This window comes from Molothrus ater, chromosome 1 (genome assembly GCF_012460135.2).
Source record: "Molothrus ater isolate BHLD 08-10-18 breed brown headed cowbird chromosome 1, BPBGC_Mater_1.1, whole genome shotgun sequence".
NCBI lineage: Eukaryota > Metazoa > Chordata > Aves > Passeriformes > Icteridae > Molothrus > Molothrus ater.
Genome location: NC_050478.2, coordinates 83,497,239 through 83,517,870, shown reverse-complemented (window position 1 = coordinate 83,517,870; position 20,632 = coordinate 83,497,239). Strand labels below are relative to the sequence as shown.

The 20,632-nt window shown below is 39.9% G+C and overlaps 1 protein-coding gene across 1 annotated transcript in view; it reads right to left on the bottom strand.

Moving 5' to 3' along the window:
- The window catches only part of VWC2 (von Willebrand factor C domain containing 2), a 54,455-nt gene that overhangs the window by 24,417 nt on the left and 9,406 nt on the right, over positions 1–20,632 (bottom strand). The gene's annotated exons all lie outside the window — the stretch shown is intronic.

Below are 20,632 nucleotides of genomic sequence, written 5' to 3'. Positions count from 1 at the left end.
ATGCCATTCCAAGAAAAGAGCAAGTAAAGAAATAATTACTCACAGGATTCTAATTTTGATTTATGTTTTGTAATGCACCAGGAATAGGGTATGATTTAAGGGTGTCTGGCCAATGAAATTTCATATGGTGTGTATATTTCTTACAATAGTTTTTACCAAGTTGTAAAACTGAAATCATTATTTTAAACCCTTAAAATATTGACATGATGTATTTACGACCAAGTCTTAAAAATAATTGGATCATTATCATTAAAAGCTCCTTAACTGTCTGCAACTTGAAAGCACTTGCAATGTGCTTTCAATGTGGCGATATGATGTATAAAATGAGCATGTTTTTAATCTTGTTTTTAATCTCATTTTTAATGCTATGTGATCTAAACAACCAAGACATCAAAGACTAGCATTTTCTAATAGTTTTTTGTTTTTTTTTTTTACTTAAATGACATCCACTTTTCCTCTTTGTCTCATGCCTTTCAATTTTCCCATTTATTTAAAATCACATTAAACCTACAGCAAAGAACAGATGTGCAATCCTAAATGCCTGGGTACATGATTCTCACAGTGGCAACTCCCAGCTGAGAGCAGCTAGCACCACCTCTCTCAGAGGTCACTTTATTTCCTTTTCAAATAAACGTCAGCTTCACAGCACAGGCAAATGAGTCAACATATCCTCTAATTATCAGTAATCCAAAGATGACTTGAAGAGATAATGAATGACAACTCTGATGCTCCAACTCTCTGCTGCTGCTTTTGTCCTCATTTTCACTGCTTAACAGAGTTGTCCCTGACCTTGTGAGAGCACACCTGACTACGACACTGCCACATACTAATGTATGTCCTTTAAACCCCAAGGTGGCTTAGAGATGATTTGCTTCTACCCTGCTCTGTGTGAAAGCAGCTTCCTGGTGCCACAGAGGCTCCTTGTCAAGTACTGCTGGCTGGCACAGCTTCCTGAGGCACTGCAGCACTCATTCCTTCAGCTCCAGCCATACATGCAAACTCCATGTGCAGTCACATCAGAAAATCTCTTGGTTTCTCCACTGCCAGTTGTTTGATGCTACATGGGCTCCAGAGACTGAGGTTTAACCCTGTTTTGCTTGCTGGGACACCTGGAAGCCAGAAGAGGAGGTAGCAGCAATCCACATGTGAAGAGCTGAGGGGGAAGGGGTTCCTGCCCCTTTGTGGGTGAGCAGGAACTTGGAAAGTGCAGAAAACTGCTGGCCAAAGATAGGAAAAACAGAGAGGCCTACATGTCTTGGAGAAAACTAAGCAGCACTGCAGGTAACGTGAAACCTTGATCGAAGGAAGAGTTTAGAGACCTCTCCTGAGTCAAGCCTTTCCAAGCCATCCACATCACAGCTTGGGACACACAGGAATGCTGTGGACAATCTCCTATGGTCGGACACAGTCCAAGTCATCTGTTGACACAGAGGTCAACAGGTCAGTAGAGACTTAAACTCACAGGGGGGAAAAGAGATCTGAATAGCTCAACACCTTGAACACTTTCAGCACTGAGAAGTACTGGGTAACAGAGCATCTTCCCACACCATGACAATGTGTGCACAAATTCATCCTCTTCCTTCACCAGTTCTCCTTATGCTTGCACAATTATTTATTTAAGATGTGAGCTGTTCAGAGGAAGGACCATCTGCTTTCTCACCTCACAGCTGCTCTTCCATTATCAAAAAACATAAAATAACCAAATCCTGTCTTTACTGTAAAGCACATGGAATATGGATATGTTGGTCACTTCATGGTGGTGTTTTTTCTGTGTGTTTATTACATGTAATAAACAAAACAAAAGACCTTGTCCTAGATCAGGGTCCTGCTGAAGTGCTGTTGTCTTGTTATTTTCTTCTTTGGTTTTTCTGTTTTGTTTATTTAGTTTGTCCAGAAGTACACTGAGCACAGTGTATCCTAGTTTCAGTCTGTTAGGACTGCATGATCACAGCTGTGCAACACAGCCAAATCAGACTGGGTAACCCAAAGTGCTCAGCTGCTGTATCTTAATGTCTATATCCAGGACAAGACATTCCTTTCTTGCAGTTCTGCTAAATAAAATCTGTAAAATTGTTGCAATGGCAATCTGAATTCTCCTGTTCTGCACAACTGCAAACAGCAGAATCCCATGGGAAACATTTATAAGAGTGCACACAAATCAACACCTGCACTGTCTATTCTGGAAACACTATAAATAGGCAATGACCCAAATGTAACCTGGCTATGGCCCAAACCAGTCAGTTTGAAAGTTGGCAATCAAAATTATACCAACCCAAAAAAACTACCTGAGAAACACTACACCTTCATTCAGATTTAAGTCCTTATCCAAGAACGACTCTCATACTTTTTTTTTCCAAAGGAACTGGGCAACATGGCAGTATTGATGGCACTAATAAATGCCTGAATACACATTTTCTTAATAAATGGTTTAAGTGTGGAAGTGGAAAGTTCCCCATGTACACCTTCTTTGTGGTTTAATAAAAACAACTAAAGAAACTGAAGTCAGGGTTAAGCAAACAAGCTTATTAAACTGGAACAATCATGTTTACAAGTAATAATTATTTTTAAAGGAGTCCTGAAGATTTCTTGCTTCATTCATTGGCCAAGCTTCAAGATCAATGATTGACACCATTCTCTGTTTTTTCAATACTTTCAAACTTCACATTGGCACAGGATTATCAGTATCATGTACTGAATTGTTCTGGTCACAAGTAATAAAAATTATTGGATTTTCTTTCCTCCTTACTTGATACACATCCTTCAATGCTATCCAAATCCACAAATGTTTTGTGGCTACAAAAGATGACATGTTAGGGTGAGAAAACCACCGTTTATAAGACAGGCAATTAATAGTTTAGGTAATGAAGTGTGGGGAGTATGACATTAAGAACTATATTAATGAAAATAACAACATAGTCCTTATAAGAAATGTGCATTTAGACTGTATACTGGTTAAAGCAGGGATTTACTTTTTATTCTCCACACAAATGCTCATGGATTTAGAATCTGTGGTACTATTGCCAACACAAGCCAATTGCAAATGTAGTGGAAGTCTCCCCAAGACTAGAAGCGTCACTAAGCAAGAGAGATTTCTGACAATGTGGTGTGAGGAAGGAGGCATTGAGATGCTGAGATACATTGATTGATCTGGTCAAGAAATCTGTGCTAGAAGTCCTTTCTGAGTTATGCAAGTAAACATAAAACCACCCAAAAGCAGGTGAGAGGGAGTAATTTTATCCAAGCAATGAATTCATTACCATTGCCAAAAAAGTCACATGAGCTACAGGTGCCACAAGACATCAGAAATGCTCATTTTAGAACTTCCTGTTTGAAATGGATGGCATGTCCTTAAAATGAGAGAGGAAGAAAAAGCAAATAATTCCCCAAACCTGAAATAATTTTTTCCAGCCAATGCCAGCTTTGATGGCTACAAACAGAATTGGGCATCATGGGCTCCCCTCAAACAACACAGCATAGGGATATTATGGACTCATACTGGACGAGATGCCCTTGGGTTCCCATTCTAAGTTTTTCATGTTCAGGATGCTTGCCCTAGACACTGAAAATCTGAGAGTCCCTAAAATACCTAACAAAGGATATGATATTGACCTTAGAACAAAGGGAGTCTTTCTCCTCTTTGCCACACGCTCTTTAAAAACCCCAAACAATTTACTTGTGATTTTTGTACTTGCAAAAGATGAAATGGTATCTTACAACCTGCAGCATGGAAAATTTGCCCACAAAGAAAAGCATCATGTCTGTTCACCCAGAAAAAAAACAACTCAGAAGTGAAATAATTCAATCTTTCCTTAAGTTCCTTTGTTGTTCACAATTAGTTTTAAGGTCATGATAAATCTATTATGACCAAAGGCAATAACTAATTAAAAAAATCAAATTACCAACAAAAAAACCCAATCAATTTTCTTGAATACCCCAGTGCCTCTATTGACTACAGATCTCTACCACCACATTCCCTTTTTAAAAGAAACATTTAGCTGTGCAAAAGTCCTGCTATGTTTCATACATAAAAAAAATAATAATAATTAAAAAATCTCCTGCCTAATCAACAGATCAGTGGTTTGATGAAAGCCACACTGTCAGACACATACAAAATCCCAATAATCTCATCAGTATAATGGCTGCTTAGCTCCTATGATGCTGGGAGGAAAGTTTTAAGATGGTGATGGATGACTTTGTTGAAGATGATTAAAACAATTAAATAAATCTGGGGCTGGTGCAGGACAGATTCAGGGAAGACAGAGACACATGCACCACACAGTTTGTGCCCATCTGCCTTGCAGGGTTATGGCCAGCCAAGCAGATGCATGCTAGGTATGTGCAGAATACACGGCCACCGCAGCTCTGCTTTCCATGCCTCCCACTCCCTAATTCTTTGTGGACAATCATTTTGACTTGACCATGTGGCTGGGTATATTCTTCTTCTCCAAACAAAGATAACAAGATAAATCAGACTACAATAAATGCACTTCTTGCCTACCTCACTATGGGGATACAATCATTTTCTTAAGTGTGTCTCTAATTCATCTTCTTTGACTCCTTCTCTCTTTCTTTCTCTTCATCCTTCTCTCTCATTTTTAACTCATTCTCATACCTTCCATCTCCTTTTCTTAAATCACTGAAGTGATATTTGAACTGAGATGCTGGCAGAATTAAAGACCAGCTTAGATGACCAAGAAATATCTACACCAGACAGGTGCACCAGAACAAATTTATCAGGAAAGGAAAAAATACCACTTTGTTTCATATCCCAGGCTTTTTCTGAGCTATATTCCAAACAAATGAACAAAATTTTTTTTTTGCTTAAATATTTCACATTTCAATGATGATAGCAGAGAAAGTGCCCATATTTTCTGTGCAACATCAGAAGAGAGGAGTTTACTCTTTTCACAAGTCTGCACATGTACAAGGACATAACAAGGGCTAACGCACTCTTGTTTGAAATTGTTCTAGATAGAGGTGGGGAAAAGAAAAAAAAGAATGCAAGCTTTCCTTATTTCATATTTTCAAATCTCCTCATATCAGCACGTTCTCCTCATATCAGTGTGGGGTTTTTATCCTTTTCCCATTCCTGTGCACATAATCTTTATCACAGTTTGGCACAGCTTTGCTCTGTGCCTCTGCAAATAGGTATAGCTCATTCCAGTGGGAAAATGGTCAGTGACAGAACTGAAGCTTCAAACCTCATGGCTACAAACCTATCTCAATCCCACCAGCAATCTCTAAGCTGACAGAGAAAATACACAGACTGCACACTGGTTTCTGGTTAAACAAAGAAAATTGGATTTTTATCAGTTTCACTGTCACCTTCTACGTAGCACTGTTTTGTCAAGAGCCACTAATGAAAGAGATTAGCAGCAGATGAAGAATTTACAGTTTTGACTGAATTCATAGATTTATCTAAAACATTTTCCAGCCAGAATTATATTACATTCTTTTCAGAGCTGAAATAGGATTACAAAGCATGGAAATAAAAGCCTTAAAATATATATCTATATTATTGCCTATGACTGAGAAGCTTCATTAATAAAGATGTCTCTACAGATTTCAGGTTTGTGCATAATCTTGGTGAAGGCTTAAATATAGTGACAGTACATGTCAGCAATCGGTATTCCTTTCAGCTGGCATTTTGAATGAATGCCACAGGAAAGAACAGAGGGATTAAGTAGTTCATAGGCTAAGACATAAGCCAAGAGTTAATACGCAATTTCCTTTTCCATCCATGTCTCATGTGCACATGACCAATGGTGTGGTACTTGGCACACCAAGATTCTTCTCCAAACTAGTTCTGTGTGTTACAGAGGCACTGTGTGGCTGAACTGCACTGGAGATGGCTGGGATGACTCATACTGTGCTTGTGGAGGTCTGTACAAACACTTAAAATAAACAATGGTAGCTGTAAGATGATGCAGCTGGAAGACCTGGAGGTCTTTCTGAACTGCCCACCTAATCGCTCAGCGGTGCAAGAAGAAAGGAAGAAACTTCTGACAAACTGAAGAGAAATTCTGAATCAACACACAGCTTTTAACTAAGACCAATAAAAGAATCTGTTTAAAAATAAAAATTATGGGATGAAAACACAAATCCCAATAGCAGAGCAGTAGAGCAAACTCTCACCATAAAACTGAAGAGGGAAACTCTTTTCCAGAGTCACATATAAGGCTACCCCAGGCAAGGCAGCTCCCAGCAGACACCTTCCCATGCATTCAAGGAATCAGAGCTGACTAAATAACATGGTAACCACATTATTTCTTTGTGCACACAAACTGCAGGAAACTTGTGTGCCTCAAGCGTACTCACCAGATGGGATAATTAGGCTCAGACAGATCACTGACCTTCCTAATAAAAATAACCCAGAAATAGAGGTTGACTGAAGAAATCTGTGTCATGTTACCAAACTCCTAAACAGTCCATGGAAAGCCATCCATACTGACTCACCCAGTACCTTGGTGTTCCTACAGGTGCATCTTGTGAGGGCACAAATCACTTGGTTTGGGGCATTCTTAAGTATTCCTTGAAATTTCTTTACAGAAAACAGGCACTGAGATTTCACTGCCGGGAACTACTCAGTTGTCCTTCTATGAAAATGATGTAAGCACATATATATGCATTTATGCTAAGCTATTCTCTCTATAATTATCACTGAAGCTGGTTTCTCACACTAAAACAATTTCAGAGAACTGAAGTCTTTCAAACATCACAAAATGCAAATGCCATTTAACCTTCCATAAATGGAAGGCTGGCACCCATTTAAATAACATCATTTTATCTGGAATTAGAAATGTAAATATTATCAAATAATCTGATGCTTGAAAATAAATTCATTAGAGTTTCAAAGGCCATATGAGACGCCATACTCTCCCTGAAATCAGGGAGGTTTCCATCCTTTCCCTATCAATTCTGTTTTTCCTTCCTTGATGTGTACCACAAGCCATGTTGATGAATAACCACATTCACACAAGGCTACTCTGTTATTTTCCAGGCATTGTCACGTCAGGTAATTCTCTTCCACATCCTAAACCAGAAAGGATTAGACACAGTGCCAATTATTGCTAAGCACAATCTGCTACAAACAAAGCACACACCGCAATCCCAAAGACAAGCAAATTTGCAAGTTCACAGGCAGAAGTTAACTGCAACTCCTCAAGAGGCTCATCACCCCCATGGAGATTAGGCCTGGCTCAGTGAGCTGCAGCAACTGGCAGCATCTTTTCTTGTACATCCATGGCCTGACATTCTCAGGCAGCCAAAAATTTAATGTATCCAGAAGCTTTCTATGAACACAGCCTACGAACATGTCCTCAACACAGACAGGCAGCTCCACTTGGCCAAGCACTGGATGCCCAGGCACAGATGGATCCAAATTGCTATTTGAGACTTAGATCTATGTAATTTCCAAAAGGAAAAACTAGGCATCAAAGGTTAGTCTTCATTTTATTAAAACACATATATTCCAAAAATCAAACTAACTAAATATTCTAATTCAACTCAGAGCGATACCTGCCTTTTACAAACAGGGCTTCTTTAGCTGGAGTATTCAGAGGAGATTGAAGGGACCTACACTAAAGTTTAGAGGCAGGGCTTTGGTGAGAAAGTTTTAGGTCTCTGATTCCACACAAGATGCACTCATACACATGGACACCACTTCCCATATATCCTTCTTTATAGGAGCAAGCTGCTGTCTTGCAAAAAGCAGTGAATCACAACAGCATTGTAACAGTATCTGTACATTTAACTTCTGATCCCAACCCCTGACTGAAAATTATGTTAACAGCTATTCAATTCAAATTCTGCTAAAAAACTAACCCACACATTTGAAAAGGAACACAGATATTTAATTATAAAGTAGGCAGGTAAGTGGGGAGGGGAAAAGAAAAGATAATAAGTCATATCATCTTGTTACTTATCTCAAAAGCAGCAGTCACTCCATCAAAACAAGAGATAACAAGAATGTATGAAATGACTCAACCTAACTATTTAAGCTCCCTATTTTATTCATTTCATTCAAGTCCTACCTGAGTCACAACCACCCACAGCTTGAATCTACAGACAATTCACTACGTGGTAAGAATAGATTTGATCTTAAAATTAATGCTGACCTCTAGTGACAACTGATGGGAATTTACCTTTCTATGGACCTGCCCATTTGGGAATACATCTCTGGCCTTCTCTGTAATTACAGAGCTTGCTCCAACTCACAGCTACACCCACTGCAAGGAATGTGCAGCCAAGGAGAAACCCTGAAATCACATTTATTACAGTCTCAGGCGAATTAAAGGTGATTCACCACAGTGTGTAGCAATGTTATGATTAAATCCAAACCTCTGATTTCACTTATTAAAAAGAGGAAACAACAACAAAATACAAATACTAGATTTTGAGCCTTGCAACTGTAACAAATGCATCACAGAATCAGCTACACACAACTAATGACAGACAACTGCCCACATCTTCAGGCTAACAACCAAAATGTCATCTTTCATCTCTGGGACCATAATAACAAGGAAACCTCTTGTCCTCTAGAGCTCTACAGCAAAAGCAGCCCTGCAGCTTAAGAAATACTCCTGCAGCTTTCTCTGCACAACAAGGGTGTGATGGGTCCCTGGGGGCAAGCATTTCCCCTGCACACCCACTGCAACATATCCAGATGGAAGGATACTCAGGTTACAGCAAATCACCAACCACCTGATCTCATGAAAGCAGGGAGGAAATGACAGCAGCCACTCCAAAACGAAGCCTTGAATGCTTCCAGTGATGGAGCATCAACAACATCAGCATCATAAAGAATTCTTCTTTATATCATGTTTAAATCTATCTTATTTCAGTTTAAAACCATTACCCCTCGTCCTATCACAAGAGACCCAATCAAAAAGTTTGCCCCAGTGTCTGGGAGGCAAAGTAAAAGGGTGATGCCTGTGGACCACTGTAAGCAACTAGTTTGAGAGGGCTTCCAAAATGGGAAATGTTTCCATGAAGTATGGTGATTGATGACCCTTGTACCATGTGTTTGTGTGTATATACATATCTGTGTACACTACACACACACACACACTGAAAGAACGTACTTAACCAGGAGGCTGGAAATCTGCCAGCTGGACCTCAGACAGTGAGAACCACCTTTGGAGGTGATCCTAGCTTAGGGTAAATTTAAGTGGGTTTTTGTTATCCGAATCTCTAACGTTCCCTTTTGCATTGTCCAGATGTTGTAACCTGTGTATATATCATTTACATGGACATGACTGGCATCAGGGGGGATTTTCACATTCTGTCAACTGTCCACCCCAAATATTTGTCTCTGGTAGAGTCCTCAAAACCAGAGTAGAGAAAAATTCTGCCATCCTAAAAGCTTGCTTAAAGGACAGTTAAAGTTTCCAGACTGCTCCTGCACTTAGCTGATAACACAGGGATTTTTATGGAAGCAGCTTCTGGTGCACAGCCATGGCCAGGTGACAGCACAGACAGCAGCACAGCCAGGGAGAGAGCCCCAGGCCCCTGAGGAAGCGTGCACCACAATAGAGCGTGGAGCCAAAGACTAATCAGTCACACCTAGGCATAAACCCATGTATATCAAGATAATTGACTTGACTCTTCAGTCACTCTGACTGGAAAGAATCAGCTGTCACAACAAACTTAACTTCAGAAGACTGGAGATTAAACACTCAGCTGATGTGAAATTAAAAAGTCCACTCATACTGACAAATACATCACCTTCTCATAATGAAGACTGCACAACGGTTAAAACATCTCTGCTGAACAAGCTGTGGGCAAGAAAATCCAAGGAAGTGTTTATTTTTCAGCACCACAGGCATATAAACTGTACACATGACATACACCTGCCTGCCAGCAAGCCAGGCAGCCTTTGCCAGCAAACCTGGATCTTCCTTTCCCCAGTACTTGGACTTGATGATTCTTCCAATGTCTTAACAGCTTATCTAATCACAGCAAAACACAAGAGTCACGTGGGAAGGAAAGCAAACCTTATTTAAACACACTGAAATCAAACTCCAACTTGCAGATTTAATGTCTAGGCTACAAAGTAGGTAAATGAAGCTTCCTCATGTATGCCAGCCGCATGTAGGAGTGCTTAAGGATGTACATATATAATTAGACTTAATTATCTAAGAGGGTTGGCAGGGAAGAGTGGAGGGGAGAGAGAAAGAGGGGGCAGGGGTTTAATAATGGATACAGAATTACCTCTAAGTTGTCATAATCATCACCTAGCTTAGACAGCAGCACAAAGTGGTCTTAATCATTCACTCATGTTAGTGGCTGTCAAAGCTCCATCTAATCCATTCATTAACAAAATATCAGGTTAGCAACTGCTGTGGCCAGAAGATAATTAGTTTTCATTGTGGGGTGGCACATTCTGGATCACATTGATGTAATAACTCCATAAACTGCTATAATTTATTTGCTTCTGAGCCCTCTTTTTCCCATTAGTTCTTCAGCAGATTGTATTAAACACGCACAAACTGTAAATACAGAGTCCAGTCTCAGAAGTCTTAGCCTGGACAGCTATTACACAAGCAGTTCATGGGTGACTTCCCTTTAGGTCATTTAAAGAAAGGTTGATAGAATAGCTGAGAGCAGACCATGCCAAAAAGGCCTCCTCATTAGGCTCCCATCTCCATCAGCTACAAGTACTGAGTAAGGTGCTACTGTGGCCCAGCACACAACACAAGGCTTGTGCAATGGTTGTGCAGGAAAAGGACTGCTGCTGTTTTAACATCTTTTCATTAGCTCTGTGTTCCTGCCTTCACAAGAAAGTACCCATCCAACACTGGTTTGGCTGGGCTAAAGTCAAGACAGCCCAACTCTTTTTCTGCAAAGTAATTTAAAAACAAAAAAGGCAGTTCAAAAAGGAAATTGTAAGATGTGGACAATAGAAAACAATGTTATATTTCTGTTCACATAAAAATTAGCAGGTTTCTGGTAGGCTCTACAGCATGCCACCCCAGCCAGTTTTATGGTAGCTAGGTTAAAGTATTTTATTCCTTCTATCAAAGACATGATCTTTATTCTAATCCTAGGAAGCTGTGTTTCAGCACTATCTTCTGCAGTGAGTTCATGAGTTAATTACATGGTGCTTTAAAGACCTCATGTACAATGTCTTTCTATTTTCTTGCTTCTCCCTTGACTTGTGAGCACAGGGAAGACTCTCATTGGTACTATCGCTCTCCCCTGGTACCACACTTTATCACATGATTTTTAATTCATGCACTATCACTACTAGAGGCCTCATCTGTTCTCACAGGGGAATATTCAGGGGAATTTCTTGCTGCTCTTCTCTGTACTTCTGCAACCACTTCTTGCTGAGTGATCAGCAAACATGGAAGATTATACAAAGCAGGTGGGAGGAACCAGTCTCCAAATAATAGTGTACTTCTAATACATGCAAGCTTTTCTTAATGAAACCTGACTGATGTTTCCATACAATATTTCACACTGATATGTAAATTAAACCCCTTTGCAGAAATCCTAAAAAAAGGTCATCAAAATACTCAGGCAATTTCTTTCACTCCTTAACATATGGTTTTGTTGAATTTTATTTACCACTGTGCTACCTTGTTGTTTGGCTTCATGAGATATTATCAATGGTCACTACTCCTCCTAGTCCTTGTTATTTGTGTATCTCCCCCAAAATTGTCCAGCTTAACCAGTGATCTCCCTTTTGAATTCAAAATGTTTGAGAAGGTATTGGCAGAAAGAAAAGGAATAAAAACCATTTTGGAGCACAAGAAGTTACTTTTTCTTGTAACTTGGAAAAAGCAATTAACAACACACTTCAGTGAAACTACCTCTGAGAAAGGAAATAACACTGCAAGTATTTGAAACACAGGAGGCCCAAACGCAATTGTTTGGATAGGGATCTTCTTTATTCAATGCTATTCACCAAATAGTATTTTGAATCCTGTTACAATGCACTGCTTGTTCTTCTTCTTGCCACTGTTCCATCTGATCAACTCCATTTGAAAAGAGAAAAAAATCTAAAATTAAATAACGCGTTGGGTGAGCACACAGTGAAGACTTAGTTATCTTTTCCATGGATAATACAGTGTGTGACTTGCTGCTCACAAGTACTTCAAAGAAAGCTGCTCAGTAACCAGTGTGCAATAGCAAGAAGAAATGATGCAGGAGAAAAAGCACTCATTGCCTACAAGACTGTAAGGTAAGTAGAATTTATGCATGCAGTTCTTTAATGGGCCCCTACCCAAGGGCTAGCAGCACAGAAATAACCAAACAGAGCTGAAGACTCAGCAAAAGAACAGGACATTTAGAAGAAAGTGATGTTTACCAGTAGGAAGTCATTCTTCTAATGAAAATTTAACAAGCACTAGTGTAGGCAGAAAAAAAAAATTACTGCTTCCCTAAATGAAAATAGCAATCAAAGTTTTTGATTGCTTATCAGCTTTGAAATGCTAATCATTATGGTAACTGTGTTGGTGAAGGTAAGGAATTACTTAAAGTGTGTTATTTTCTTTTTTTAGTTTGTTTTTTTTTTAATCACTGCTGCTCTACAGCTGCATATGCTCAAGGAAACAAAACTGTATGGATAATTACCCTTATGAAAGTAATCCAAAGGTTCATGAAGTAAAAGCTCCTTCCACCTTAAAGATCAAGGTTTTAAATTAGGAAAGTACTTAAGTCTCTAGCTGACAAAGGTGTTTGACCTGCTGGGCCAAGGTAATAGCCAGGGACTTAATTCAGGACTCTCACAGCACACACCACGGGGGGGATCCCCAGTGCAGTACTTTGAAACAGTAAGATGCTACTTAGAGCAACAAGAAAAACAAGCACTGCAATTTTACAAATATTAATAAAAAATAGGATAAGCTTTTAGCCTTTTCCCTAAGAACACATCATTTCTTTTTCTTCAGAATCCTTTTCCAAACTCTGGCAGAGGTCTCCCAGTTAGCCCCTGGTCAAGCTCATTTCAGGAAAGGAAACAAGTTTTCCTGTTGTTGATCAGATTTTGACTTCATTTACAAATACAGTTCCATCAGGACTAGAAGAAAACTTCTGAGACATCTGTCATGCCATGGTAAGACCTTCAACAAACTCAAAAGAAAGAGGAGTCATGCCAAGTTAAGACAAACCTGGCATTAGCAATCCTGCACTGCATGGAAAGGCCATCATGATTGCAAAGCTCAACCACAGGAAAGCAAAGTGGTAAGGAAATGAAATCTTATGAAATCAGCTAATTCCCTGTTTCCATCAACCAGTAAGTCACTTGGATCAATTCACATCTTTCTTAATGCCTAAATCTCAACTTCCTATGAAAATATAAGCAGAGAAAACTACACTGCACTTAGAACTATATGAGACTTTGATTATATCATTAATCATCAGAGGGCAAGTGTTCTTACATGAGAGAGATATACCAACATACCACAGCACTTTAATATAAGCCTCCATTTCCCTTCAAAGCCAAGCAAACTCTTGGATGCCTCATTGAACATAATGAAATAGCAATGAAAAAATGCAAAAGAACATAAAGCAAAATGCACAAGGTATCTTTCTTCATTGCTCCTTTTGATCACACCACAAAATACTAATACAAAATACTAATCAGCCATGTAGGCCTATTACTGTAGCACCTAGCTAGCTAACAGCTTCTATTTACAAACAGGATTATCTGCAAAGAACACAACTAAGAGCTCACGTGGGCAGTACAGTGGCTCAGCTGACACTGGATAATGAATTAACCTATGGTAACTCAATCTGGATTAAGACAGGGTTTCAGAATCTAAGAGCTCACAATTAAATCAAATAGTGTAGTGTTCTATTCAAAGGGAATTTTACTCCAAGGATGTTGCATACAGCAAGATGCACACAAGTGTTTCAGACCTTGGAAGCCTACATGTCCCCCAAATGTTTGCCACTATTTCAGCTAATGACAAAATAAAAATAGACGTCCAATAGCAGAATGGGGGAACAAAATTAGCAGTGGGAATATTTTCTCGAATGAAAAGCATAAAATAAATACTAGATGTAGGAGACAAGGCAACTCCCTTAATGTTTGTTTTCTTTGAACAGCAAAGAACTAACACTGGGGGAAAGTGTATGGAGCAGGGGGAGCCCATAATGTGAGATCTGGGATCTATTTTTCTCTTTTTACATCTTACCTATCTCCAGGTGTGTGGAAATAAAACTTCAATATAAACTCAGAAAACTCTTACATGAAGAACTTAAAAATACAAAACAAACAAATAAACAAAACCCCAAAGCAATTGATGACTTCATTTTGGGGAGCATGGGCTAGCTGTTCTGCTAGAAACCAAGCAAATGCCCAAATGTGGCTCAATGTACCAGAGAAAGTGTCAGGAACGACAAATCAAGTAAGAGCACACTGTTTACTCCAATACTCTGATGGGTACTGGCATGAAGGCACTCTCCTGTCTGAACCCTAACCAGCATCCAGAACTATACAGGATGGCAGATGTGTGAAACTGCCATGACAAGCACTGTAAGCTACATCAGATACATGAAAGTCGCTAGAAAATGTTCTCCTACCATCCCAGGATTTCAGTGTCTGTTCTTTTTCTATCAGCAGAGTAAGCATGTTCAATTTTCTGCTCCTGAGGCTGACACAAAACACACTTTAAGAAGCCAGGTAGCTGTGACACATGGAAGTTCTGAGCACCATGGGGAACTGGCAGCTTGTTTCCCACACTCACCTGGGACCACCACCACTAAACAACAGTTTGGGGCATATCATCATTGGCTTTTGCTTCAACTTACAGTAAAATGACAATCCCTGCAAGCAATTGTCACAAAAGTGGACTGAAACAGCAGAATTTAGCTTTGCTATATGACTTAAGCCTGCAGTATCAAGTAATAGGAAAAAAACTGAATGCTTTTCAGGCTCACTGTAACAGCCTGTAAAGAAAAAATATTGCAAAGTGAGTTCTGAAAACTTTATAGGATACACTGCTTTTATAGTTTAATAGGCTCTTCAACATCCTTCTACTTAAGTATAAAGTACCACATTAAATACCAAGGTTAGTATAATTTCTGATTGTCCTCATGTGTCTGAGCAAAATGATGGGACATTATATACTCAGGGGAGTTACAGCGGCCTCTTGACAGCAGAACTCCCAATTGAGAGCATTCTGGCATCTGGAAGGAAAAAAAAAATGCACACTATATTTATTTGCAATAAATACATACAGACTATATAAACTGATTTATCCATGTAACTGATCTAGGCTCAGTATTTGGATACTAATGCCGTATCTTCAGACAGATCCTTTTCATGGTCTGATGGGTTTCTATACTTAGGAAAACATGTATACCCTGAAAGTCAACATAACTTGTACACTAAATAAACACCCTTGGAGGCAGAAATAACACACCTATCACTCCTTAGCCAGCTGAACGCGAGCGATGCCAGCAGTGGATCCTATATCCACGCGCAGGCACGCACATGGATGTGAGCTGGATACAACAAGGCCTCTGTGGTTTTGGCATAAGGTTTTGTTCAGCCCACTTTGCAGTGCTGATCCATGTGCATCTAAACACCTTTGGATCTAAAATATGGCACAAGAAGCACACATGGCCTACGCAGCCACCAACTTTCCCACAGTGGAGAGAAAAAGTGAGTGGAGAGATGAAATGAGTTTAAAGGAATTCCTTGAATTAAGACAACACAGACCAAACCTCCTCTCAACTTCATCAACAGCAGAAACCAAGAGTAAAAACTACTGCAACTAGTTTACCAACTTCACCTACCAGATTTGGAAGCCACTTTAAACACCCAATGCAGACTAAAAGAAACAAGGCTGCTGTTTTCAATACATGGCTGCCGAAATATCTGCTACAGTTTTTCAACCTACCTGCATAATCTCTAGGCAATTTTAATCAGATACAGCTGTTCATGCAACTTAAATAATGTTTTTTCTCCCTGAAACATTCATTCCCCCAGAACATTAATATTTCTTCGTTAGGAGTCCCATATTATAAATCATTTGTGAAATACACTCTATTGAAGTGGAGAGTCCATGCAGAAGTTTTTGCTAAGCGATTCGTGCACACAGAAACGTGGAGCAAATGTTACCCTGCATACACAAGCATTCAAATGCAACAAGTTAGAAGGGAACAAATCACATTGGTGCATACTGTCTGGGCAGAACTGGGATTAGTTTTAAATTATTTCTTGTTCATTAGGTTATTACTTTTTAACATACATCCTATTAAAGAAAAAATAAATACTGTTTCAATATTATCAACTAGAACTTACAATCATTTTATGGTACCTATATCTTACATCTAGAAGAGGCCACCATAACCACCTGATTTGATCTCCCCCTTATAATGTAGACTGAAGAATCCACTCTCAGGCGATAAAACTTCTGGATCTCATTTGCTATATATAAATTAGCTGCCAAAGCATGACTGAAAAAGGTATTTAAAGTGACAATAGAAAAAGGAAGGGAGGACAATCAAAAGCATGGATTACTTAAATTTTACAGCAGTTACATTCGGGATGTTTGCAATAGTTATGCCTTGACCTCTGCTTGGACACCAGCATGACGATACTTTCTTCATTGCTGAGATTAAGGCATTTATGGTCAAGGTCATATAATGTTTTATTTAAACACACTGCAGAAGGACATTAAATTTTACAGGTCAGATTCACCATGGTCCTTGAGCAAAGCTGGGGCTGCAGGGCAGAGCAAACAGCCAGCTCACATGAGAGCTGCCAAGGTGCAAGTTCCCTTCATGGGCCCAGAATAAACATCCTCCTCTTTCTTATGGCCAGATACGTCTCTCAGCCCAACGTAGCCTCTCTCCACCTGGATCTTAGAGGGATGACATCAGTACTGCATCAACCAGCACCATTGTTTAACAGACCTGAGTCCTGAGGTGAGACAAAGGCCTGTTTTACCAACAGCAGCAAAAGGAGACAACAGCTCTGCCAGCCATTACCAGGGTTTTGCTCCCTTGAGAGCTCCTTCTCTCAGATGGAGGTCCCCACTTGCCATTCAGAAGCACTTTTAAGTCACCTTGGGCCTAAACACTGCAATTGTATGGAAAGGTACTAAAGCAAGCTTCAGTGAGTCAGCCTCAGCACAGGGATACAAAACCATCACCACACGCCCTCCCTAGCCACAGCACATTACACCTGCACCTCACTAGCAGCAAGCATTTCAACCAAATGATGCATGTATTTCAACCGTAACTATGAACACAAATATCAAATTAGGTCCTGAAATTACCTAAGGCACCTGAAAGGACTGCAATCAGTGAAGTCTCCCTATTGCACAACCAGTAAGAATAGACATCTCCTGCAAATGTTACAGCCCTGAGAACACACTTGACCCTCCAGGCATCAATGTTTTCATTTTTAACTGTACAGCTATGAGCCTTTGCTAAAAGGAGAAGCTCAGCTCTCCCTGCTGTAGACAGAGAAACAACACTGACACACGGATAGATGAATGCTAGGAGGGCAACAGGATCCATTTCATTTTATCTGGGGCAATCTTTCAGCCATATAATGAAATAAAAATCTCTTGGGGACCTTAGATCAAAATGTTTTTTGGTCTAGCAACCATGATTCCCCCTCAGGCTCCGCATGGGTTATGGGTTTAATCTCATCTTCCTGCAAGCACACCGTCAGGATCAGGGCCACCCTTGACTCCATCAGCTGCTCCATGGCTGCAGGCTTAGGCCAAGCAGAACTCAGCTGTGTATGTCTACTAGGGCTCTAATGCTGGGAATACAAGCGGAACACACAACCAAGGTAATCTAGAGAAAGACAATTCACTACTAGTGTTACCCCCAAATGCATCAGTGACAAGTACTCAGACTTTTCCCAATGAAAGAGTGACTGTATGCCCATTATCTTTACCCTTAACTCTGCACAAACTGTAGAAATTTCTGTACCTGAATCTAAGGTTATTGATATCACTGTGAGCAGTGATGTCTTCCACAAAAGTAACCACAATGCTAATATTGTATAGCACGATGGAGATCTGAACTGGGCACCTGTTACTTAATGTAACTTTCTGAAGTCAGATTTAACTTTCTGGATTTTTTCTTGTGGCTGGTGCTGATGGTTACCAAAAGCATAAAGCTTAACATGTAATCCACATGAGAAGGAAGCCTCTCCTCCATCCCCTTCTGTCCTCACGCTGTTTCCTTTCAGGACATTTATATAAGATAAACACAAAACAGCTCCCTCAGTTGCAGGGACTTGAAGCATAAAAAGAAGGAAAATTCTCCTAATCCAAAGATCTCAGTGAGGTGTTATCATTTGTCTCTTCTATATACTACTTTTCAGAGCAAATGTTCTTTTAAAGCACTCCCTGTCCCTGCTCACGAAGAAGTACTATCTTCAGCTATGGAAGTATCCAGGTTTCTTCTTGAAAGTTGGGATGTGATATAGATTAAATACTACACATACAACTACTCTTTAATTCCACAAGTCTTCCATTCACCACTGCTTACATCCAAAGCAAGTCTGTACCACCACATGAGCAGTTGTGCAAGCCCAATGCGCAGTTAAACATCCTCCCCTCCTTGTAAGGGCTGCCAGCAAACTTGTGAAAATAGAGAAGACAACTACATACCTACAACTACAACTACATACAAGGGATAAGGCACAGGATCTCACACCTGTCAATATACTGAATTCATTAATTTCTAATAATCACAGGCTTTCACTGGATCTCCTCCACACTCCTTAATTGGGCATTTGTGTATATTCTTACCAGTGACAGAGGTAGTCACTCAGCTCTCACTGTTGGGTCACTGCCAGCAATCTTCCACCAGGCAAGCTGGGAAGGGGTTATATGTTAAGAAGTGGCAGAAAAGGGAGGGAAATTGGTTTGATTTGTGTGCATTTTCAACACACCAATGCTAGTAAATGTAAAGAATCCAAATGCTAGTAAAGCATATACCAATGCTAGTAAAGTAGAGAATCCAAACTTCACCTCCCACCCCTTCTTGCTCTACTGCAGATCATGATGGCAGTTACCTCACTTGGATGCTTTCTATGGCTCCACCTTTCCCATCACTCAGGTTAAATGGCTGAGCTCCCTGTACATCACCCAGAGCCCTTTTGTGTCTCTAACACGATGTCATTAATGTCATCGCTGTAACAATCAACCCTGAAGCACAACACAATGATTGTTTTTCCAACCCACATTCACAGCACATTTGTTCCAGCAGGCTTGAAAAAGAGAGGATGAGGCAGGCTAGGTTTTCCTGCTCAGTAGGTTTTTGCTCCAATCTAATTAAAAACATTGAGCAATTCACTGAAGTTCCTAGAGAGCTGCACGTGTACCACACTTTAGGCTCGAAAAGCAAACAGTCCTTTTTTTTTTTAAATGCACTCCCTCAGTGGAGACGATTCCTCAGAAGTTTCTTTGTGGTATTACACTGAAACTGCTGATCCAGAAAAGCTGAGCTGCTTCTGAGCTATCTTGGTCTTGTTGTTATTGCTAATGGTTTTCTTCTTCATCTAAAAGCTAACAAGGAAAGCCACTGCTGGTTCTCTGACATGCAGAGAAGTGACAGTACAGCTGAGCAGAAACAGGCAGCAGTGGTCACCTTGGTCTGAAACTGGGTCAGAGATGCCAGCTCACAGTTATATGGGAGAAATACACAAGTAATATTGGGGATTCAGAGGCTAAGGACAAGATCATCCTTTTCTTGTTGGTAGAACTCAGGTAATACACCTTTAACAGCTCTGAAAAGGCAGCTTCCTCACAACAAAAGGTATGTTTCATGTACAGTTTTCGGGAACTTTTGCTCATTTCTGGGAAAAGTGTCAGGGAATCTGTGTGAACAGCCAAGCCAAGCCCTGCACTGCCACACCACCTTAATCCAAAAGAGAGCCATCAATGGGAGATTGCCACTACTGTGCATTACATTGCTGCTTGTGGGAGAATGTGTGGAGGAACACATTCAGATGTGTCAATGTCTGATGGACAGTCAACCCAGCTACAAACACTGTTAAGACCACTGGACAAGCTCAGTGAGAAAGACTACAGAGTCTTAACACATTCTGCTTGTAACTCCATCCCTGATATTGAAAACAGACCTTTTGCCAGCTAAAGTCACTTTGACCTGGGGAACTGCAGCAGAGCATGTCACGCACAATGTCAGCGACATTCTTGCCATCAAACAAGTGCTGAAGGATCCTTCGGACTAGCTAGCTATGACATCACCAGCTTCCAAATTCAGACTTTCTTAGGAACTGTCCCTAAATGCCTTGAAAAATGCCTGTCCTCATCTCCAGAAACAAGAGTGCCCTTAAGCTCTACAGCCGAGAATAAATTCCTTCAGGGTTGTAACAACCAATTAAGGAATATGAAGCAATTACTTTTATATCCATACAAATGAAACTCCTCCAATGCAATTAACAATCTCTTATCATCTACTGTTGAATTTGTGAAAACCATATGCTGTACACTCTCTCCTCCCCCAACTTTCCCACAATTTTAAGCAGTTTGTTTTAGCTAATGTAATGAAACCTACCTATTCAAGAGAAATAATAGATGTGTGCACATTATCTGAGTATTTTTAAATGTCATTTTTAATTTTAAATATAATTTCATTTGAGATTTTGCAGCTTTCATTTCTATTAATAAATTATCATTTCTTCTTT